We start from the raw sequence: 7,772 nt of genomic DNA, 5'->3' as shown, positions 1-7,772 counted from the left end.
GACGAGTCTATGCATTTGTTCTATTGTGGAGTGTTTATTCCTGAATCCAAATTGATGGTTTGGTATTTGTTTTTCTTTTTCTATTGTTGGTTTTAAGCGGTTATATATTATTTTCTCTAATAATTTGGAAAACGCAGGTAGTAATGATATCGGCCTGTAGGATGCAGTTAGATGTGGGTTTTTGTTTGGTTTGGGTAACATTACTATCTGTGCTATTTTCCATAGTGTAGGAAAGTACTGTATTCTTAGAATTGCGTTAAATATTATCGTTGTTAGTCTTATTGCCTTTGGGGGAAGGTTTTTTAAGATTTTCCCATTGATCAAGTCAACTCCTGGTGCTTTACTTGTCTTTGTTGCCTCGAAAATATATTTTGTAGGTGCTTTGAGAATTCTTCTGCCTGTTCTTCGTTGGTTCTGGCCCATGTGTTGTCCATTTTTCTGATTGCTGGGATTGTTTTCATTGTTTTCTTAATTTTGTTAGTGACTTTCCATAGGGAGTAGTCGGTATTCTCATGCGCGGATAGTAATTCGATGAATTTTGAGAATTCGTTATTATGATGTTCCCTTATTTTATTCTTTAGTTCCTTTGCAAGTTTATTTAGGTTTTTCTTGTTTTCTCGTGTTCTCTGTTTTTGCCATTTTGCTTTCGCTTTTCCTTTTTCCCTGATTTTGTCTAGGATGTCCTGCGGAATAATTTTTGATTGCCTGCTATTTGTTTCATAGGTGGTGGTTGCCCACGCTGCTTCCTGTATTATTTCTGTCAAAGTTGCTACTGCCTGCTCAATGTGTTCAGGTGTTTTCAACGGGATATTGCAGTTGATTTTGTTTTCGATTAGCTCTTTGAAAGTTTGCCAATTGGTGGTTTTATTGCAAAACAACTGTGACTTGTTATAAAGTAGTGGTTTGCTTGTATATTCTATTATAATTGGTGTATGGTCGGAGTTAAGCTCGAGGCTGGTTGTTATTTATAATTTGCTTACATTTAGCACTTTTGTTACTGCAAAATCCAACAGGTCAGGTATTTTATTGGGGTCTGTCGGCTAGTACGTTGGTTTTCCCGTAGATAGTACGTTGAGGTTGCTGTTTCTAATGTATTTTTCTAATGTTCTACCTCTCGGCGTGTTAATTCTCGAACCCCATAATGTGTGCTTTGCATTAAAGTCTCCTGCCGCTATATATTTGTCGCCTAAGGATTGGAAGTACTCTTCCCATTTTTTTAGTGTCATTTTGTGTCTCGAAGGTACATATACTGCTGACATCTGGAAGTAATTGTCATTGGTTTGTATTGTGACAGTGGTTGCTTGTAGGTATTCTTGATTTGTTTGACTATGTAAGTGATGCTTGATGTCATTTTTTATTATTACTGCAGTTCCTCCATGTGCTTTGCCTGAGGGATGTTTGGTATCGTATATGGTGTAGTACGGTATTTTCATGTAGTTTTTTAGAGTGAAATGACAAGTAGTATATCAATATTATTTTTATACAAAAATATTTTAGTTTCGTGGGCTCGCTGTTGCAAGCCATTGGAGTTCCAGACTGCTATTTTCAAAATGTCCATCTCTATTTTTTACTTAGCAAGTTAGTGAGTAGTTGTAACATGATTGTTGTTTGTTGTGCTTGTTGTCTTAGTATTGTGTTTAGCTCACTTACCATTTTTCCTAACATTTCCATACCTTTAATGGATTGTTTGAGCATTTCTTTGATGTCTGTAACGTCTTCGATGTTATTGTTTTGATTCTGATTGTTTGCAAGCGTTGCTTTGCTAATGTTTTTGGTTACTTGTGCGTAGCTTCGGTTACCTTGGGGATCTATGTTTCTGTTTATAGCGTTTAGTTCGTATTGTGCTTTCAATGTTGTTTCCTTATCCGTTATACTTTGTTGTGGTTGGTGGTTATTGTATGATCTGTTGCGAAGTGGAGGAAACAGTTTACGTTGTATTTGTTTCCTTATTTCACATCCTTTGTAGCTGGCTGGGTGGTTTCCGTTACAATTATAGCATTTAACTTCTTCTATTTTTCCTGTGTATGGGCAGTGTATTGTTAGGTGATTTTTTGCACATTTAACACATGCCGGGCTTCTGTTTCAATAATTTTTTGTGTGTTCGTATTGTTGACACCGCATGCATTGCGGTATATCTTTTTTGCAGCGTGGTGGTTCGACTGTTACAATTGTATTTAGTATTTTTTTGATTTCATAAATTTCCTTGTCATTGGTTCTGGGTTCAAGTTCTATTAAGAATAATGGCAATGGTTGCTTCGTATCGTATCTTGTCATATTGTTTATTGCTCTTGTTTCATGGCCAATTTTTCCTAATTCTTCACTTAATTTTTTTGTGTTAGTTTTTGAATGTAAACCTCTTATAACTATTTTATAGCTCCTTTCCGTTTTGAGTTGGTACGTGTGGTATATAGCATTTTTTTCCTTTAGTTCTTTTATCACTTTCCTATAAACTTCTGGGGTGTTTGTTTGAATTTTTACTTGTTCTAATTTTGTTTGTTTTATTGTGTAGTTATCCTTCCCGACTATATTATTTAGTAGATCAATAAGCGGGTCTATTATTTGGGCCTCAACAAATATTGGTGGTGGTTTTCATATGTAAGGTGATTTAGTTGTGGTTTTGCTTGTCGGGTCATTGTCTATTTCTTCCGTTAATGAGCTGAAGGAGTTTCTTAAAGGTAATTCTTGCAGCCATCGCTGCTTGTCTGTATCTGGGTTTCCTGCAGCATTGGTGCCTGGAATTATTTTACGTTTTTTGCTAGTCTTTGCTAGCTTCCAGTTTTCGCCCTGGTAACCTATTTCGTTGTCGTGTCTGCACTCCTCCTGTCTCCGCTGCTCTTCCATTTCTTCTGTTTCCATATCATTTTGGTTGTTATTATTTTGCTGTTGTTGCTATAAGCCTGGTAAATCTGACGACCCTTTTATATAATATTTTTCTCCTTTGGTTGCAATCTTGATTGTTGATATCTGCTGCTGCATTGTTTGTCACTATCACTATTCGTAGCACTTCTCTGAATCACTTAACTGGAGCACACGTTTGCTTACACACATCTGTTCGCCTCGGTTGCCCGAGTATATAGTAATTGTTCGAGACCATGGAAATGGGTAAGTTTATGACACTGCTAAATTGGGCCTCAGAGGGATCTAGGCAAAAAAAAAAACTCTTCAGTATCGCTCGGGCAACCGAGGCGAACAGATGTGTGTAAGCAAACGTGTGCTCCAGTCAAGTGATTCAGAGAAGTGCTACGAATAGTGATAGTGACAAACAATGCAGCAGCAGATATCAACAATCAAGATTGCAACCAAAGGAGAAAAATATTATATAAAAGGGTCGTCAGATTTACCAGGCTTATAGCAACAACAGCAAAATAATAACAACCAAAATGATATGGAAACAGAAGAAATGGAAGAGCAGCGGAGACAGGAGGAGTGCAGACACGACAACGAAATAGGTTACCAGGGCGAAAACTGGAAGCTAGCAAAGACTAGCAAAAAACGTAAAATAATTCCAGGCACCAATGCTGCAGGAAATCCAGATACAGACAAGCAGCGATGGCTGCAAGAATTACCTTTAAGAAACTCCTTCAGCTCATTAACGGAAGAAATAGACAATGACCCGACAAGCAAAACCACAACTAAATCACCTTACATATGAAAACCACCACCAATATTTGTTGAGGCCCAAATAATAGACCCGCTTATTGATCTACTAAATAATATAGTCGGGAAGGATAACTACACAATAAAACAAACAAAATTAGAACAAGTAAAAATTCAAACAAACACCCCAGAAGTTTATAGGAAAGTGATAAAAGAACTAAAGGAAAAAAATGCTATATACCACACGTACCAACTCAAAACGGAAAGGAGCTATAAAATAGTTATAAGAGGTTTACATTCAAAAACTAACACAAAAAAATTAAGTGAAGAATTCGGAAAAATTGGCCATGAAACAAGAGCAATAAACAATATGACAAGATACGATACGAAGCAACCATTGCCATTATTCTTAATAGAACTTGAACCCAGAACCAATGACAAGGAAATTTATGAAATCAAAAAAATACTAAATACAATTGTAACAGTCGAACCACCACGCTGCAAAAAAGATATACCACAATGCATGCGGTGTCAACAATACGAACACACAAAAAATTATTGAAACAGAAGCCCGGCATGTGTTAAATGTGCAAAAAATCACCTAACAATACACTGCCCATACACAGGAAAAATAGAAGAAGTTAAATGCTATAATTGTAACGGAAACCACCCAGCCAGCTACAAAGGATGTGAAATAAGGAAACAAATACAACGTAAACTGTTTCCTCCACTTCGCAACAGATCATACAATAACCACCAACCACAACAAAGTATAACGGATAACGAAACAACATTGAAAGCACAACACGAACTAAACGCTATAAGCCGAAATATAGATCCCCAAGGTAAACGAAGCTACGCACAAGTAACTAAAAACATTAGCAAACCAACGCTTGCAAACAATCAGAATGAAAACAATAACATCGAAGACGTTACAGACATCAAAGAAATGCTCAAACAATCCATTAAAGGTATGGAAATGTTAGGAAAAATGGTAAGTGATCTAAACACAATACTAAGACAACAAGCACAACAAGCAACAATCATGTTACAACTACTCACTAACTTGCTAAGTAAAAAATAGAGATGGACATTTTGAAAATAGCAGTCTGGAACTCCAATGGCTTGCAACAGCGAGCCCACGAAACTAAAATATTTTTGTATAAAAATAATATTGATATACTACTTGTCATTTCACTCTAAAAAACTACATGAAAATACCGTACTACACCATATACGATACCAAACATCCCTCAGGTAAAGCACATGGAGGAACTGCAGTAATAATAAAAAATGACATCAAGCATCACTTACATAGTTAAACAAATCAAGAATACCTACAAGCAACCACTGTCACAATACAAACCAATGACAATTACTTCCAGATGTCAGCAGTATATGTACCTTCGAGACACAAAATGACACTAAAAAAATGGGAAGAGTACTTCCAATCCTTAGGCGACAAATATATAGCGGCAGGAGACTTTAATGCAAAGCACACATTATGGGATTCGAGAATTAACACGCCGAGAGGTAGAACATTAGAAAAATACATTAGAAACAGCAACCTCAACGTACTATCTACGGGAAAACCAACGTACTGGCCGACAGACCCCAATAAAATACCTGACCTGTTGGATTTTGCAGTAACAAAAGGGCTAAATGTAAGCAAATTAAAAATAACAACCAGCCTCGAGCTTAACTCCGACCATACACCAATTATAATAGAATATACAAGCAAACCACTACTTTATAACAAGTCACAGTCGTTTTGCAATAAAACCACCAATTGGCAAACTTTCAAAGAGCTAATCGAAAACAAAATCAACTGCAATATCCCGTTGAAAACACCTGAACACATTGAGCAGGCAGTAGCAACTTTGACAGAAATAATACAGGAAGCAGCGTGGGCAACCACCACCTATGAAACAAATAGCAGGCAATCAAAAATTATTCCGCAGGACATCCTAGACAAAATCAGGGAAAAAAGAAAAGCGAAAGCAAAATGGCAAAAACAGAGAACACGAGAAAACAAGAAAAACCTAAATAAACTTGCGAAGGAACTAAAGAATAAAATAAGGGAACCTCATAATAACGAATTCTCAAAATTCATCGAATCACTATCCGCGCATGAGAATACCGACTACTCCCTATGGAAAGTCACTAACAAAATTAAGAAAACAATAAAAACAATCCCAGCAATCAGAAAAATGGACAACACATGGGCCAGAACCAACGAAGAACAGGCAGAAGAATTCTCAAAGCACCTACAAAATATATTTTCGCCGTATGAAATTAATAACAGCATCCCTGGATGGCAAACAAACGAAGAAGTGGAAAATGCCAGCAACACAACTGATAAACGCTGCACCATACTCAGCACAACAGCGCAACAAGTTACAAACTTAATTGAGGCAACAAAGACAAGTAAAGCACCAGAATTTGACTTGATTAATGGGAAAATCTTAAAAAACCTTCCCCCAAAGGCAATAAGACTAACAACGATAATATTTAACGCAATTCTAAGAATACAGTACTTTCCTACACTATGGAAAATAGCACAGATAGTGATGTTACCCAAACCAAACAAAAACCCACATTTAACTGCATCCTACAGGCCGATATCATTACTACCTGCGTTTTCTAAATTATTAGAGAAAATAATATATAACCGCTTAAAACCAACAATAGAAAAAGAAAAACTAATACCGAACCATCAATTTGGATTCAGGAATAAACACTCCACAGTAGAACAAATGCATAGACTCGTCAATGAAATCTTACAGTCGCTTGAAACAAAACAATACTGCACAGCACTCTTTATGGATATCGAAAAAGCATTCGACTTTCTTCAAACAATCAAAAAGCAATTTCCAGAACAAATCTACAAACTACTCAAATCTTACTTAAACAACAGAACCTTTGTAGTAAAAATAAATGATGCATACTCTGAAATTAAGGATATCAAGGCAGGAGTACCGCAAGGAAGTGTCTTAGGACCAATATTATACACACTATATACGGCAGATATACCAACAACTGTCAACAGCAAAACACTGACGTTTGCGGACGATACGGCCATACTAGTGAGGCATGCAAATCCAGAAACGGCCGCCGCACTACTACAAGAATACATTACAAAAATAGAAAAATGGCTGCAAAACAAACAAATAAAAGCGAACACCAGCAAGTGCAACCACATAACATTTACACTTAGAAAAGGAAAAACACCAGATATCCAACTGAACGGCGCCCACATAGCATAAACAAAGCAAGTCAAATATCTAGGAATACATTTAGACACACACCTTACATGGAAGCACCATATAAAATCAATAATAAACAGAATAAGTGCAAGAAGGAAGCAGATGTACTGGTTAATCAATAGAAAATCTAAATTAAGCATAATGAATAAACTAAAGTTATACAAAACAATAATCAAACCAATCTGGACATACGGAGTCCCACTATGGGGAACGGCAGCAATGAGTCACATAAGCAAAATAGAAATAGAGCAAGCAAAAATTTTAAGGACAATAGTTAACGCTCCATGGTACGTCAGAAATGAAGACCTACGAAAAGATCTAAAAATTCCAACAGTCAAAGAGGAAATCGCTAGATACGCAAAAAAGTACAAAGAAAGACTTGCAGCACACCCAAACCAGCTGGTTGCTGAAACAAATAAAACCAAAATAGAAAGAAGACTGAAGAGGAAGCATCCCGCAGACCTCGCAATAGAGATGCAATAGGCAACCTAGAAAATGGAACCCCGCTGGGGATAACCATCCACATGCTATATTATTATTCTTTAAGCTATAATATTTTACCAAATGTCCTTCTGGACAAATTGTAAAAATTTTAACAAATAATCAATAAAAAAAAAAGAAAAAAACTTGTACTTACACTTCTGTATTAAAATATATTTTCTACTTTACAATTTATCCACGCGTTCCTCTGTTCATACATCTAATAACCTCAACAGCCAGTAGTTTAGTTAAAACACAAATAATAAATTAAATTATAGTGCAATATACAAAAATACTTACATTCTTGAACTTCAGGATAGGCTTTATTCTCTTGCGAAACTTGTGATTTAAAATGTTTAAAAAAAGACGTATAAGAAAAAACAAAAATAAAAGTCGCGTCCGTTTATGTCACAATTGGTGGACACACTG

This window comes from Bombus fervidus, chromosome 15, assembly GCF_041682495.2.
Source record: "Bombus fervidus isolate BK054 chromosome 15, iyBomFerv1, whole genome shotgun sequence".
Taxonomy (NCBI): domain Eukaryota; kingdom Metazoa; phylum Arthropoda; class Insecta; order Hymenoptera; family Apidae; genus Bombus; species Bombus fervidus.
The sequence above is the reverse complement of the archived record's forward strand: the minus strand, read 5'-3'. Positions refer to the sequence as shown.